The sequence below is a fragment of the Elephantulus edwardii genome, unplaced genomic scaffold, assembly GCF_000299155.1.
Source record: "Elephantulus edwardii isolate Elephantulus edwardi_28Jun2011 unplaced genomic scaffold, EleEdw1.0 scaffold00234, whole genome shotgun sequence".
NCBI lineage: Eukaryota > Metazoa > Chordata > Mammalia > Macroscelidea > Macroscelididae > Elephantulus > Elephantulus edwardii.
The window spans coordinates 1286775-1293466 of record NW_006399984.1 but is presented as its reverse complement, the minus strand read 5'-3'; positions in this window follow the sequence as shown (position 1 = coordinate 1293466).

Here is a 6692-nt window from a genome sequence, read left to right as displayed (position 1 = left end):
AATCCATTTCATCCAGAAACTCCCTTTCCTGTGCTGTCGTACAATGTCCTTCTCCAGGGGCTGGTCCCTTCTGGAAACATGCCGAAAGTATGTTAAATGGAGCTTCTAAATCCTTGTCTTCAATGTGTAACTTGGTAACACCCTGTCGAGGACAGACCTGTTTGTTCTTTTGGTAGTCCATGGTATATTCAACACTCTTCTCTAACATCACAACCCAAAGACATGAATTCTTCTCCTGTCAGGTTTATTCACTGTCCAGCTCTCTCATGCGTAGAAAGTAATTGCAAAGACCATGGCCTGTATCATGGACATTAGTCTCCAGACTAACATCGAAACTCTTTACCACTCTGGAGAGTTCTCTGATAGCAGATTTTCCCAGTGAACTTAATCTTTTGATTTCCTGGCTGCTGGTGCCAAGACCGTTGATTGTGGATCTGGACAAGTGGAAATTGTTAACAATCTTCTCCATCTATTATGGCTCTGCCAATTGGCCCAGTGGTGAGACTCTATTTTCTTGATGTTGAACTTCAATCCATATTGAAGACTGTGGTCCTTGAACCTCTGCAGCAAATGCTTTTGGTCCTCTTCAGTTTCAGTGAGCAAGGTTGTGTCATCTGCATAACCGAAGCTATTAATGAATTTTCCTCCAATCCTGATACCACATTCCTCCTAATAAAGCCCAGCCTCCTGAATGACCACATATATATTTAAAAAGTACGGTGACAGGATGCAACCCTGACATAGTCCTTTCCTGATTTTGAACCATAAAATGCCTCCTTGCTCTGTACTGATGACTGCTTCCTGCTCCAAGTTTAGATTTCACATGTGAACAATCAGGTGTTCTGAGATTCCCATTATTCTCAACGTTAGCCACAATTTGTTGTAATCCATACAGTCAAATGCTTTTTGATAGTCAAACAAAGATAAACATTCCTGTGGTACATTCAGTTATCAGCCAGTATCTATCTGACATTGGCTATCATGTCTTCTAAACTGAGTATGCACTTCTAACAGTTCTCTGTCAATATATTGTTCCAGTCATGTCTTTTTTTAATATATATACACTCTTCAGTGTACAGTCAACGTTTGTATTTCTTATAAGCGGAGGTTATTGTTGTTGATTGCCTTCAAGTTGAGCACAACTCATAGCGACCCTATGAACAAAAGTCCTGAAGCCGTTCTAGAACTACTGACATTTACTCAAGTTCATAGAGTTTCCAGAGGCATATTTAGGAAGTGGATGCCATTCCTTCTTCCAAAATGTCTTAAACTGCGAGCCCCATCAAACACTGTCCACCATGGGTAATTGTTATGGCATTTGACACTCCAGTGGCACAAGGTTCAACATCACAGCAACCCCAGGTTGACAGAAGAGTACTGTACCACTAAGAAGAATATTCCTCCAAAATACAGCCAACTTTAATTACAAAGACCTGAAGTCTTGTTGACTCAAAACAAGAGGTTTAAATAAATAAATAAACCCAAATAATATATTATGTTGTTGTTGCTGTTGTCGTATGCCATTGAGTTGCCTACGATGTATAGTGACCTTATGTATAGCAGCTCTGAAACCTTCCCTGTCCTGAGCCAGTCTCACTAATTCTGACACACCAACACCCATTGTCCCAGATACTATATTAATCCATCTCATCCGGGGTCTTTCTCTCCTGTGCTGTCCCTCCACCTTTAAGAGCATGATGTCCTTCTCCAAGGATCAGTCTCTTCTGGCCAGGTGCCCAATGTATGTGAAGTGGAAATTCAAAATCCTAGCCTCCAAGGAGAGAGCTGGTTTCACCCTTTCCAACACAGACCATTTTGTTTACTTGGCAGTTCATGGTATGTACAAAACTCTTATCCAGCACCACAGCTCGAAGGCACCCATTACTCTTCTGTCATCTTTAGTCATTGTCCAGCTCTCTGAAGCATAGCAAGCAATTGAGAAGACCATGGCCTGGATTAGGTACACCTTTGTCTCTAGACTGACATCGTTACTCTTTAGCACTCTGGAAAGGTCTATGACAACAGATTTTCCCAAAGCAATTAATCTTTTGATTTCCAGACTGCTGGTGTTAAGAGTGTTGATTGTGGATGTGAGCAAGCTGTAATGGTTAACAACTTCAGTCTCTTCTCCATCTATCATGGTGCTGCCACTTGGCCCAGGGGTTAGGATCTTTGTCTTCTTGATGTTGAGCTTCAATCCATATTGAAGACTACAGTCATTGACCTTTGAAAGCAAGCACTTCAGGTATTAATCAGTTTCAGCAAGCAAGGTTGTGTCATCTGCATATCATAGTCTTGATAAATCTTCCTCCAATCTTGATGCCACACCCTCCTCATGAAGCCCTGCTTCCTGAATGATCTGTGCTGCATACAAATGGAAAAGGTATGGGAACAGGATGCATCCTTGACACACTCCTTTCCTGATTTTGAACCATGCAGTGTTTCCTTGCTTTGTTCTAAGGAGTGCTTCTTGGTCCAAGTATACATTCCACATAAGCATGATCAGGTGTTCTGTGATTCCCATTTTCCCCAAAGTTAGCCACAATTTGTTGTGATCTATACAGTCAAATGTCTTTGCATAGATAGTAAAACACAGACATTTTATTTTGGTACTCTCTGCTTGCTGCCAAGATCCATCTGACATTGGCAATAATGTCCCTAGTGCCATGACCTCTTTTAATCCCAGCTTGTACTTCTGGTAGTTATTTGTCAATGATTGTTCCAGTCATTTCTGGATAATCTTTAGCATGATTTTGTTAGTGTGTGGTAGTAATGATATTGTTCTATAGTTTCCATACTGTGTCGGGTCACATTTTTTTGGGGGGGGGGGCAATGGGAATAAATATGTATCTCTTCCAGTCAATTGGTCAAGTAGTTTCACTCCAGATTTCTTGGAATAAATTGGTGAGCACATCCAGGTCAGTATCTGTTTGCTGAAATTCATCAACTGGTATTCCATCAGTTCTTAGGGCTTTATTTTTTACCAGTGCTTTAAGTGCAGGGAATACACAGTCACTGAATCAAAAAGAATTGGCTGACACTTTTCAATATAACATCACTTCTTAGGGCTTTATTTTTTACCAAGTCCTTCAGAGCAGCCTGAACTTTCTCCTTCATCACCATTGCCTCTTGATCATATGTTTCTTGAAGTTCATCTGTGTCAGCCAATTCTTTTTGGTACAATGACTCTGGATACTCCTTCCATCTTCTTTTAATGCTTCCTGAATCATTCAATATTCTATTCATAACATCCTTAAGCATTGCAACTCATGGTTTCAATTTATTCTTTAGTTCTTTCAGCTTAAGAAATGCTGAGCGAGTTTGGCCCTCTTGATTTTCCGACGCTAGCTCTTTGCACGTTTCTTTTTAATATTTTGCTTTGTCTTCCTTAGCAGCCCTCTGAAATATTCTATTCGGTTCCTTAGCTTCTTTTAAAAAAATAATATTTGTGTGTGTGTGTGTGTGTGTTTATGTGTGTGTGTGTGTGTGTGTGTACCGTCAAATTGGATCTGACTGGTACAGGATGAGATTGCCCCTCCTTCTCCAGCACAGCATCTGGTGGAATCGAACCACTTACCTCTGGTTCCTAACTGCTTACTTTCTCCCCATTGCTTTAGCTTCTCAGTGCTGACATCCATTTTGGTCTATACTTTCTGTCTTTGTAATTACTTTTTGCATTCTTAATCAATGATATTCTTGATATCTTCCCACAGCTTAGCTGGTCTTCATTCATTAGTGTTCAAGGCCTCAAATAATGAATAAATTACTTCGACTTTTGGTTTTGCGTATATACTTTTCACTATGTTAGGAAAATTTCCTTCTATTTCTATTTTGTTGAGTGTTTTAATCAGGAAGAGGTGTTGGATTTTGTCAAAGGTCTTTTCCTTTTTATTTTTATTGTGATTTTGACGAAAGTTTACAGCAAAGTTGGATTCAGTGTTTCATGTGTTCCTGCCTACCCCCTACTCACAGTTCACTTAAAAAAATCATTCATTGTTGCATAATTTCCTTTCTTTTGCCCTACCTTTTCCCTTTGCTATGCACCTCTTATTCTGGGCTACTGTCATAAAATAATGCCTAATCATATATTCCTTTTAACAATTCTTTCCTTCATCTGTTCTAATGCAGTTTTCATTATTTATCCCCTATTTTCTTAGTTCTTCTCAATCCGCATGTCAGTCCTGTTTTATACAATATTTTTCTTTTTTCGACTGAAATATTTCACTCAGCATAATGTCCTCCAGGGTCACCCATGTTGTGTAATATTGTATGAGTTCCTTGTTTTTTAGTGCTGTGTAGTAGTTCATTGCATGAATATACCATATTTTTACTGTCCATTCATTTGTTGATGGTCACTTGGATGGCTTCCATCTCTTTGCTGTTGTGGATAACACAAAGATATTCTTTGGTATCAAAGATATGTTGCTTCATAGAATGCGTCTGGAAGAATTCCATCTTTTTCTATTTTCTGAAATACTTTAGGTAGAAGTGTTGACAGTTCTTCTCTGAATGTTCATTAGTTGAACAATTTGGTCCAGGGATTTTTTTTTTTGTAAATTGTTTTATTACTTGTTCAATTTTTTTCTTTTGTAATGGGTCTGTTCCATTCCTCTAGGTACTATAGCCCTGGTGTACAAGTTGCCATACCATGGTCACTTTTGGTTGCTGTGAGGCTGAACACTGTGACACTGATGTGTCAAATGTGCTAATGGTTGGCTACCCAATGCAGACAGAGAGTGGGGTGGAGCTTCCCGATTAAAACAATTGGAAGGAGGAGTGTCATCCACTTCCATAATAGCTTGCCTCGGGAAACTCTATGAACCTGGAGAGAGGATAAAAGGCACCCAAACCTTCACAATTACGTGCTATGCATCAGAGAGTTGAACAGTGACTAGGGATGATAGAAGAGAACTGATGCCATTGAGCTGTGGTGTTGGAGAAGAGTGTTGAATACACCATGGACTGCTAGGACAGTTTTGTCCTGGAGAGGGTGAAGCTGGAATGTTCCTTGGAGACAAGAACTCTGAAGCTCCTTCTGACATACTTTGGGTTATGTTGCAAGGAGGGACTGGTGTGGAGGGACTGTGCAGGAGAGGAGGATCCTCGATGAGATGGATCGATTCTGTGATTGGAGTGATGGGAATGAGTGTGTTTGAGACAGTGAGGTTGGCACAGGATAGAACGGCGTTTAGGGTTCTTGTACATAGGGTCGCTATGAGTCGTAAACGACTCTATGGCACATAAGAAATTTTATATACATTGTTTTTCACACCAGGTCTTTCCCCTTTCCTTTACTCACCACTCCCTCCACCTGTCAAATTGTGCAACTATATGATTAAGCCCCCTGTCCTCGCCCCTCGGCTTTCCCCTCTCTGTCTTGGATCCTTGGATGTGTTCTACAATAATGGTTTGATACAGTATTTGCCCTTATGGAACTTAGTTCTCTTAGCATAATGGTCTCCATTCTCTCCTAAGTTAGGTAGTAATTTACAACATCTTTTCCCCCGCATGTTGCATAGTATTCCATTGTGTGAATGCACCACAATTTTTCAATCCATCCAATTGTGGTTGGAAGTTTGAGATTATGTCTTTTTGATTGATTGTGCCTTTAATCATTACACAGTATTCTTCCTTATCTCTTATGGTAGTTTTCATCTTGATGTATATTTTATCAGAAGTATTGGCACTTCATTTTTTTTGTGGATGTCATTTGCTTTTTCCCACCCTTTCATTTGCAACTTTTTCTCTTGTTTCTTAAATGTGTCTCTTGTAGGCAACATATTGAGCCTTCATGTAGGTTGTTTTTGTTTGTTTGTTTTCAGTTCATTCTGCTACTTTTCTTCTTGATTGATGCATTCAATCCATTCACATTAAGGTAGTTATTGACAGACCAAGGTTTATTGCTGCCATTTTGCTGCTTTTTGTGTGTGTGGGGTGGGGAGGATGGTTCTGTTGTTTCTGGTTATTATGGTCTATTCATTCTTCTTTGGTGACTTTGTATGAAGGAATTCCCTTACAAGTTTTTATAGATTTTGATGTTATTTTCACGACTTCCTTAAGTTCCTGCTTTTCTTCAAATAACTTACTTTTTCCTCCGTATTTGACAGATAGCTTTGCTGGTACAAGATCCCAGCTGGCAATTCTCACCCTCCACCCCCACCTCCAGATTTCTGTATTTGCCATCCCGTTGTCTTCTTGCTGGCTTGGTTTCTGATGAGGAATCAGAAGGTAATCCAAATAGTTTCTCCTTTGTAGGTGATCTTTGTTTTTTCTCGCATTGCTTTTGGTATTCTATCCTTATCTTTGATTTTGGAGAATTTGACTGTATTTCTTGATGTTTTTCATTTGGGGTCCATTCTGCTTGGGGTTTGCTAAACTTCTTGACTCAGCTTCTTGAATGTAAATTTCCACATTCTTCATGATACCTGAAAGGTTTTCTTCTAGTACCTTTCCCATAATTTTCTCAATGCTTTTGCTGCCTTCCTTGTGTTTTGGAATTCTCATCATATGCATGGTGCTCCTTCTCATGTTAACTCACATGATTCTATTGTGTTGGGTTTTTAGACAGTTTGGTTTTTTTTCACCCATTTCCTCCTATCTCCTCTCTGTTTTTTTCTTCTGGTATGTTCTCACTGAGGTTCATGTCTTTTATTTTTTTTTTGATTGTTTAAAATATACAATAAACTTTATTT